A 7776-nucleotide genomic window follows, 5' to 3' on the forward strand; every position below is an offset into this window, starting at 1 on the left:
CCACCATTTTTTCCGTCTGTATCTGGAAGTCCCACAGGATCTTAGCTCGGTCATTCTCCACCACCCTTGGGGGCATCTCCCATTTTGACCTCGGGACTTCCAGGTTATACTCGGCACAGATGTTCCTGTACACTATGCCAGCCACCTGGTTATGGCGTTCCATGTATGCCTTGCCTGCTAGCATCTTGCACCCTGCTGTTATGTGCTGGATTGTCTCTGGGGCATCTTTACACAGCCTGCACCTGGGGTCTTGCCTGGTGTGATAGACCCCAGCCTCTATGGATCTTGTACTCAGAGCTTGTTCTTGTGCTGCCATGATTAGTGCCTCTGTGCTGTCTTTCAGTCCAGCTTTGTCCAGCCACTGGTAGGATTTCTGGATATCAGCCACCCCCTCTATCTGCCGGTGGTACATACCGTGCAGGGGCCTGTCCTTCCATGATGGTTCCTCATCTCCCTCCTCTTTCTTGGGTTTCTGCTGCCTGAGGTATTCACTGAGCACTCGGTCAGTTGGGGCCATCTTCCCAATGTATTCTTGGATGTTCGTTGTCTCATCCTGGACTGTGGTGCTGACACTCACCAGTCCCCGGCCCCCTTCCTTCCGCTTAGCGTACAGCCTCAGGGTGCTGGACTTGGGGTGAAACCCTCCATGCATGGTAAGGAGCTTTCTTGTCTTTATGTCAGTGGCTTCTATCTCCTCCTTTGGCCAGCCTATTACCCCAGCAGGGTACCTGATCACGGGCAGGGCGTACGTGTTGATGGCCCGGATCTTGTTCTTACCATTCAGCTGACTCCTCAGGACTTGCCTGACCCTCTGCAGGTACTTGGTGGTTGCAGCCTTTCTAGCGGCCTCTTCATGGTTCCCATTTGCCTGCGGGATCCCCAGGTACTTGTAACTGTCCTCTATGTCTGCAATGTTGCCTTCTGGTAGTTCAATCCCCTCAGTTCTGACTACCTTCCCTCTCTTTGTTACCATCCGACTACACTTCTCCGACATTCCAATGTCATTGCTGTATAGCCTGGTAGTGTGGATCAGTGAATCAATGTCTCGTTCACTCTTGGCATAAAGCTTGATGTCATCCATGTACAGGAGGTGGCTGACAACTGCTCCGTTCCGTAGTCGGTATCCGTAGCCAGTCTTGTTAATGATCTCACTGAGGGGGTTCAGGCCTATGCAGAACAGCAGTGGGGACAGAGCATCTCCTTGGTAGATCCCGTACTTGATGGTGACTTGTGCTATGAGCTTGGAGTTGGCCTCTAGTGTTGTCCGCCACATCCCAATTGAGTTCCTGATGAAGGCTCTTAGGGTCCCATTGATCTTGTACAATTCTAGGCATTCCAGTATCCAGCTGTGGGGCATTGAGTCATAGGCCTTCTTGTAATCAATCCAGGCAGTGCACAGGTTGGTCAGTCTGGTCTTGCAGTCTCGGCTGATTGTTCTGTCTACCAGTAGCTGGTGTTTTGCGCCTCTGGTATTCTTGCCAATTCCTTTCTGTGTCCCGCTCATGTATTGACCCATGTGCCTGTTCATCTTAGCCGATATGATGCCTGACAGGAGCTTCCATGTAGTACTGAGGCAGGTTATTGGTCGGTAGTTGGAGGGGACCGGTCCCTTCTTGGGGTTCTTGGGGATCAGGACCGTCCGACCTTCGGTTAGCCATTCCGGGTGTCTCTCGTTAACTAGCAGCTGGTTCATTTGTGCTGCCAGACGCTCGTGGAGTGCAGTCAGCTTCTTTAGCCAGTAGGCGTGAACCATGTCGGGCCCTGGTGCTGTCCAACTCTTCATACTGGAGACCCTTTCTTGGATATCTGCCACTGTGATGGTTACTGGACCCTGTTCAGGGAGGTCGCTGTGGTCTGCCCTCAGATCCACTAGCCACTGAGCATTGCTGTTATGGGTTGCGTCCTTCTCCCATATGCTCTTCCAGTATTGCTCCGTCTCCAGCCTTGGTGGTGCTCTTCTCTTATTATTATTGTTCCCTTGCCACTGAGAGTACACCTTTGCTGGTTCTGTGGAGAACAGCTGGTTTATTCTCCTGCCTTCTATCTCTCTGGTGTACCTCCTCAAGCGGCTGGCCAAGGCTGTGAGTCTTTGCTTGCAGTTTCCAAGGCCTCAGGTATGGACAGCTTGCTGTATTTCTTATGTCTTATTCGCACCTTTCTGCAACTCCGTTAGTTGGCTAACCTCCCTCCGTGCTACTTTGATCTTACCCTAGTCTAACCACTACGCTATCCAGCTGCTATACATATATATATATATATATATATATATATACAACCCTCGTGTTTTATACAATACGATTAATTCTGTACTTAACTTGGAGGGTTATAACCTTTTGCCGTCCTCTGAGGCTATGTGCAATAAGTTTATTACTTTTTTTGTGGACAAGATTGCTAGCCTGAGGCCTTTGATTCCACCTATTGTCGATCCGGCCATGCATGCTCCTTGCTCAAGCCTATTCCCTGCTTTTGCACCGATTTCTCTGTGTGACTTAGAGGAGTTGGTGCTACATGCTAAGCCCTGTGGCTCCCCGAATGATGTTGTTACTCCCCGCTTTCTCCAAAAAGTATTTCCCATCATTGGACCTTATATCCTGAAAATTATCAATACTAGTCTGTTAACCGGTCAAGTTCCTAGTGGGTTTAAACATGCAGTCATACACCCCTTACTTAAGAAACCTGGCCTTGATAATTCTACTATGTCAAATTTTAGACCCATCTCCAAACTTCCCTTTTTAAGCAAAATCTTGGAGAGGATTGTACATACCCAACTGTTGGATTATTTGAGCGACTCGAATTTGTCTGAACTCTTCCAATCTGGTTTTAAGCCCTTTCACAGTACAGAGACAGCTCTTGTTAAAGTGATGAATGACATTCTTGTTGCTACTGATCGTGGTAAATATGCTGTGCTTGTGTTATTGGATATGACAGCTGCATTTGACACAGTGGACCACGACCTGCTGATCTCCCGCTTACATCACTGTGTGGGAATTTCTGATCTGGCATTGTCATGGATAAAATCACATCTTTCCGAAAGGAGTTTTTGTGTCAAGCTGGGGCTGGCCGCTTCCTCTGTGGCCCCTCTACTTTGGGGTGTGCCCCAGGGATCTATCCTTGGGCCATTATTTTTCTCGCTGTATTTACTCCCCTTTGGTGCGATTTTTCGTAAACATGGAGTGTCATTTCATTTGTATGCCGATGACTGTCAGCTTTACTTACCTTTTAGTCATTTGGATACCTCCCCATGTCAATCACTGCTTGACTGTCTTAGCGATATTAAATTATGGATGGCAAATAATTTTTTGAATTTTAATGGTCGCAAAACGGAAGCAATTTTATATGGCCCGCATCGTTCTACTGATTCTCCAGATGTTCATTTTGGTGATTTGACCTGTCATCTGAAAAGTTCAATCACTAATCTTGGTGTTAAACTTGATTCTGCGCTTACTTTTGAAGGCCATGTAAATGGGGTGGTGAAATCAGCTTTTTATCACCTCAGACGCCTGTCGAAGGTTAAGCCTTTCCTTTCCAAACCCAATTTGGAAACTCTTATTCATGCTTTTATCACCTCACGTCTGGACTATTGTAATTCCCTTTTAATAGGGGTCGGGTTGGGCACCTTGTCACGCCTGCAGTTAGTACAAAATGCGGCGGCGCGATTTTTAACCGGTAGTAGGAAATTCGATCATATCACTCCGGTTCTGGCTTCCTTGCATTGGCTTCCCATTGAATTTAGGATTAGTTTTAAAGTCCTTTTATTGGTTTTTAAATCTTTAAATGGTCTGGCTCCTGTCTATTTATCTGATTTGCTGAAGCCACATGTTCCTCCTCGCTCGCTCCGTTCAGCTGAGCAGCTGCTGCTGTCGGTCCCTAAGTCGCGGCTGAAATGCAGAGGAGACCGTGCCTTTTCAATTGCGGCTCCGATGCTCTGGAACAACCTTCCCTTCCAAATTAGACAAGCGTCATCAGTGCAGGTTTTTAAGTCCAGATTGAAAACCTATTTTTATTCCCTGGCTTTTAACTCTGTAGGAAACTGACACTTTCTTATTTATTTTATTGTATGTAATGATTTTATGGTATTTTTAATTTGGTTGTTGTTTTTGATCTTTGTTGTTCAGCACTTTGGTCTGCCTGGTGTGTTCGTAAAGTGCTATACAAATAAACGATGATGATGATGATGATATATATATATATATATATACAAAAAAGTATTTAGTCAGCCACCAATTGTGCAAGTTCCCCCACCTAAAATGATGACAGAGGTCAGTAATTTGCACCAGAGGTACACTTCAACTGTGAGAGACAGAACGTGAAAAAAAAATCCATGAATTCACATGGTAGGATTTGTAAAGAATTTATTCGTAAATCAGGGTGGAAAATACCACCCTCTAAACACCCACACCCAGACCCTAACCCAATAACGGACCATTAATCGAGCAACAACCGATGAGACCAGAACACACCCAAAGCAGGTATTCCACCCACGAGGGTGTGGCTACACCGCAACCCAAAGTGGCGCCGAACTAGGCATTCCCTGTTGCCCCAGATCCGCCCCCTACCCCAATCCTCCAAAAGAAGAGGACCAAGGAGGAAGAGGGAGGAGGACAAGTACGCTGCCTCACTCTATGAAGAAAAAATATCGGGAGATCGAAACGCAAAATCCCCAAAAGGACACATCACAATTAGGTTCTGGAGTTAATACACGAAGTAGGGCAACCCACGGTTAGGAGAAAACAAAATGGGGGCTCAATTGACTTCGAGCATTAAAGGCCGCACGCGCTTACATAACACTGATATCATGTTATTCTTTGTGATCTTTTATTCAGTTATATCTTTTGTTAAGTTTTAAGTAGTGGCAGTTGGTTAAACAACATTCATTTAATATTACATACTTGATTCAGAGCATTACACACCAATCACCTTAACAATCTGGAAAACCTTGTAGCTGCAATGTTGTGTCTCCATAAGGGACAGTTGGCTCCAGGAGATAAGTGGGAGTCAGTGCCTGTCCTCGAGAAGGAGAGCATGTTCCTTTGCTGTGTCAAAAAAACTGTCAACATCGATTGTATTGTACCTGCCTTACGCATGAGGGGGCGTTCTAATACCCTGATTTCATAAAACAATTGTGTGGTTTTTGAGGTGAGATCTGATGCTGTCTGCATACGGTGTCCATCTCCCAGTCCTGTTCAGTGTGTGTCTGTACACAGACTGTTGTGTTGTACCATTATTCAGTTGTCTGCTGTGTGCTGAATGTTTTCAAATGTCTGCATCTCAGTGTAGATGAGGCTGGGGGTCATGAGAGGCCACCATAGCAGTCTCTTCAAAATCATGATGTAGGAGCCATATGAGTTGTTCCTTTTTGACTAAGTGGGTTGGTTTAAATGGACTCACTGTATTGGTGCACGGGTGTGGGGCGTGTCTCATGGGTGTGGTAGATGATAAATGTGGTTGCACTAACCTGTTCACAGCACCTGCAGCACCTGATGTTGATGAGCAGAAAGGTAGGGTGAGCATGAGGCAAAACTTTGTTGACCGCAGCTCGAATTATTTTGATGTATTTTGACTGTAACTTGATGGTTTTTGTATATTTGTGCACTAATTGATGCCGTAGGCCAAATTGTAAGTTGGCATTGTAATTGGTGCAGTTATTGGTGAGTTGCAGTTATTTGTTTGTGCAATCTGTGCATTTGTTTAATAGTTAATCCCATGTGCTGATTTATATATTGGACAGTTGCATGTGGAAATAAAGGAGCAAATGGTACAGAAGTGTATTTTATGCGTTTATTGTTGCGCATCATCTGTGTCCTCATGTTTAGCCTGCCGCGGCCATAGCTTGGAGGAGCCGCAACACATGACATCATCATAAATGCTGCTGGACTGTCTGATGGGCTGACGGTGAAAAAGCCGTCAGCCTCTGGAAGAAAACAGAAGACATTTCAGAGGCTGCAGGAAGATTTCTTTGATTTGGGGCCTTTTTCAGCTTTATTGGACAGAGCAGTGAAGATAAGTGACAGCAAAGCAGAGGCAGAGAGAAAGGGGGCGTGGCCCGGGTCAAAGCCAGGCCAGCTGCTCTCCACCTCGTGGCACATGGTAACCTGCTCATCCTAGTGAGCTCCACCAGCAGCCCTTTCACACAGTTTACACTGTCAAACACTGTGTGTGGACCTCAGCTAACAACAGGCTACATTTAAGTCTGGATTACATGCTTTTATATTGAGGAGATTTTTCACTGTTTTTATTCCATCAGCAGCTCAACATCATGAGCAGCCTTGACATATACATATATATATATATATATATATATATATATATGCCGCACAAAGGCTAGCAAGCCACCGCTATTTTCCCACTGACGTACAAATACCGTTCTGCTTTTAGGCATGTTGTCATTTAAGAATATATTTTATTGTTTATTAATAAACAGCACACAGTGGTCCCGCTGTTCATCCGTCACTGCCTTTTTTTTTTTATTTTCTTTTTCTTTTTTTGCACCGTACAGCATTGCATTCTGCAGCCTGATTGACAAATCTCCTCCGTGTCGTGTCTCCTGCGCTTGCCAAATTTATCATGTTTGGGTTTGATAACCATCACGTCCAATAGAAAAAACAGCACAAAAACACCCATAACTATGAGCCTCATTCGGAAATAGACACCTGGACCGCGAGGGAAAAAGGTGCACGAAAGTGGCGGGCAGATGAAGACAAACGGCGGCATAATAATACTTTTACGTTTTGCAATCTACAAAGGTTTGCACTTTGAGAATCAATTGTGAGAACTGTGACCAATGTTCATGTGTGTGTGTGTGGAAAAAAGTGTATAAAGTGCGTGGCCAGGGGCTAGTTATTCTGAGAACCCCTGCTGCAATAAATGAGGGACCACTGTCTACTCTATGATTATTATATTCAACATGTTAACATTTAATACTGTATTGATAGAACCAACTGATTCTGAAGCAGAGCATCCGCAGTTGCTTCTCCTGGCTGCCCAGTCCCTGAGCTCCTGCTGCTGCACCCACAGGTATGTACAGCAAGCACTGATACCTTTTTAGTTGGTGGGATTGCCTGTGATCACCTTTACTAAATATCTACAACCAATCTGATTATATCCTGTTTTTGGTTTGTTTGTTTTTTTCGATGTTGAAATTAAAATCTAGTAGCAGCCTTCTCATTTCTTTGTGTTTTGTGCTGTTTTACAGGCCCACAGGGGAGGACAGCTCCGAGGTAGATGAGGGACGGGTCCCAGGACGGTCCATCGGTGGTGGAGCTGGCCACCCTGGTGTCCCTGAAGAGTCCACACCAGTCTCCAATGGAGCATTTCCTCCTCAGCCTTGTTCCTGCTCTGGAGAGCAGCTGGTCCTTTTTATTCCTGTATTATATAGTGTATTATATATTTTATATATTTATGTTTAATGTTTTTCTGTTTGAGAATTCTAATATTATTTCAAATAAATTTTTATAATGACTAATGTCTCAGTTCTACTACACAGCAAATGTTGGCACACGACTTGACACATGTAGAATTTATTTCATATTATACTAATGACAAAATATACTAATACAGTGGGATGCAAAAGTTTGGGCAACCTTGTTAATAGACATCATTTTCCTGTATAAATCGTTGGTTGTTACAATAAAAAATGTCAGTTAAAATATCATACAGGAGACACACAGTGATATTTGAGAAGTGAAAAGAAGTTTACTGGATTTACAAAAAGTGTGCAATAATTGTTTAAACAAAATCAAGCAGGTGCATAAATTTGGGCATAAATTTGGGCAGCAG

General features: G+C 44.5%; 1 long non-coding RNA gene across 1 annotated transcript; it reads left to right on the forward strand.

Moving 5' to 3' along the window:
- Positions 1 to 5822: 5822 nt before the first annotated feature.
- Positions 5823 to 7371, forward strand: LOC147310736 (uncharacterized). The gene is made up of 3 exons (XR_015125282.1): positions 5823 to 6087; positions 6933 to 7014; positions 7193 to 7371. It is a non-coding gene; the product is annotated as an uncharacterized LOC147310736 (long non-coding RNA).
- The last annotated feature ends 405 nt before the right edge of the window (positions 7372 to 7776 follow it).

Source organism: Aulonocara sp. 'chitande type north' Nkhata Bay, linkage group LG16 (genome assembly GCF_057382095.1).
Source record: "Aulonocara sp. 'chitande type north' Nkhata Bay isolate Kocher_YH1m ecotype deep benthic linkage group LG16, A_spYH_male_GT1.1, whole genome shotgun sequence".
NCBI classification, from domain to species: domain Eukaryota; kingdom Metazoa; phylum Chordata; class Actinopteri; order Cichliformes; family Cichlidae; genus Aulonocara; species Aulonocara sp. 'chitande type north' Nkhata Bay.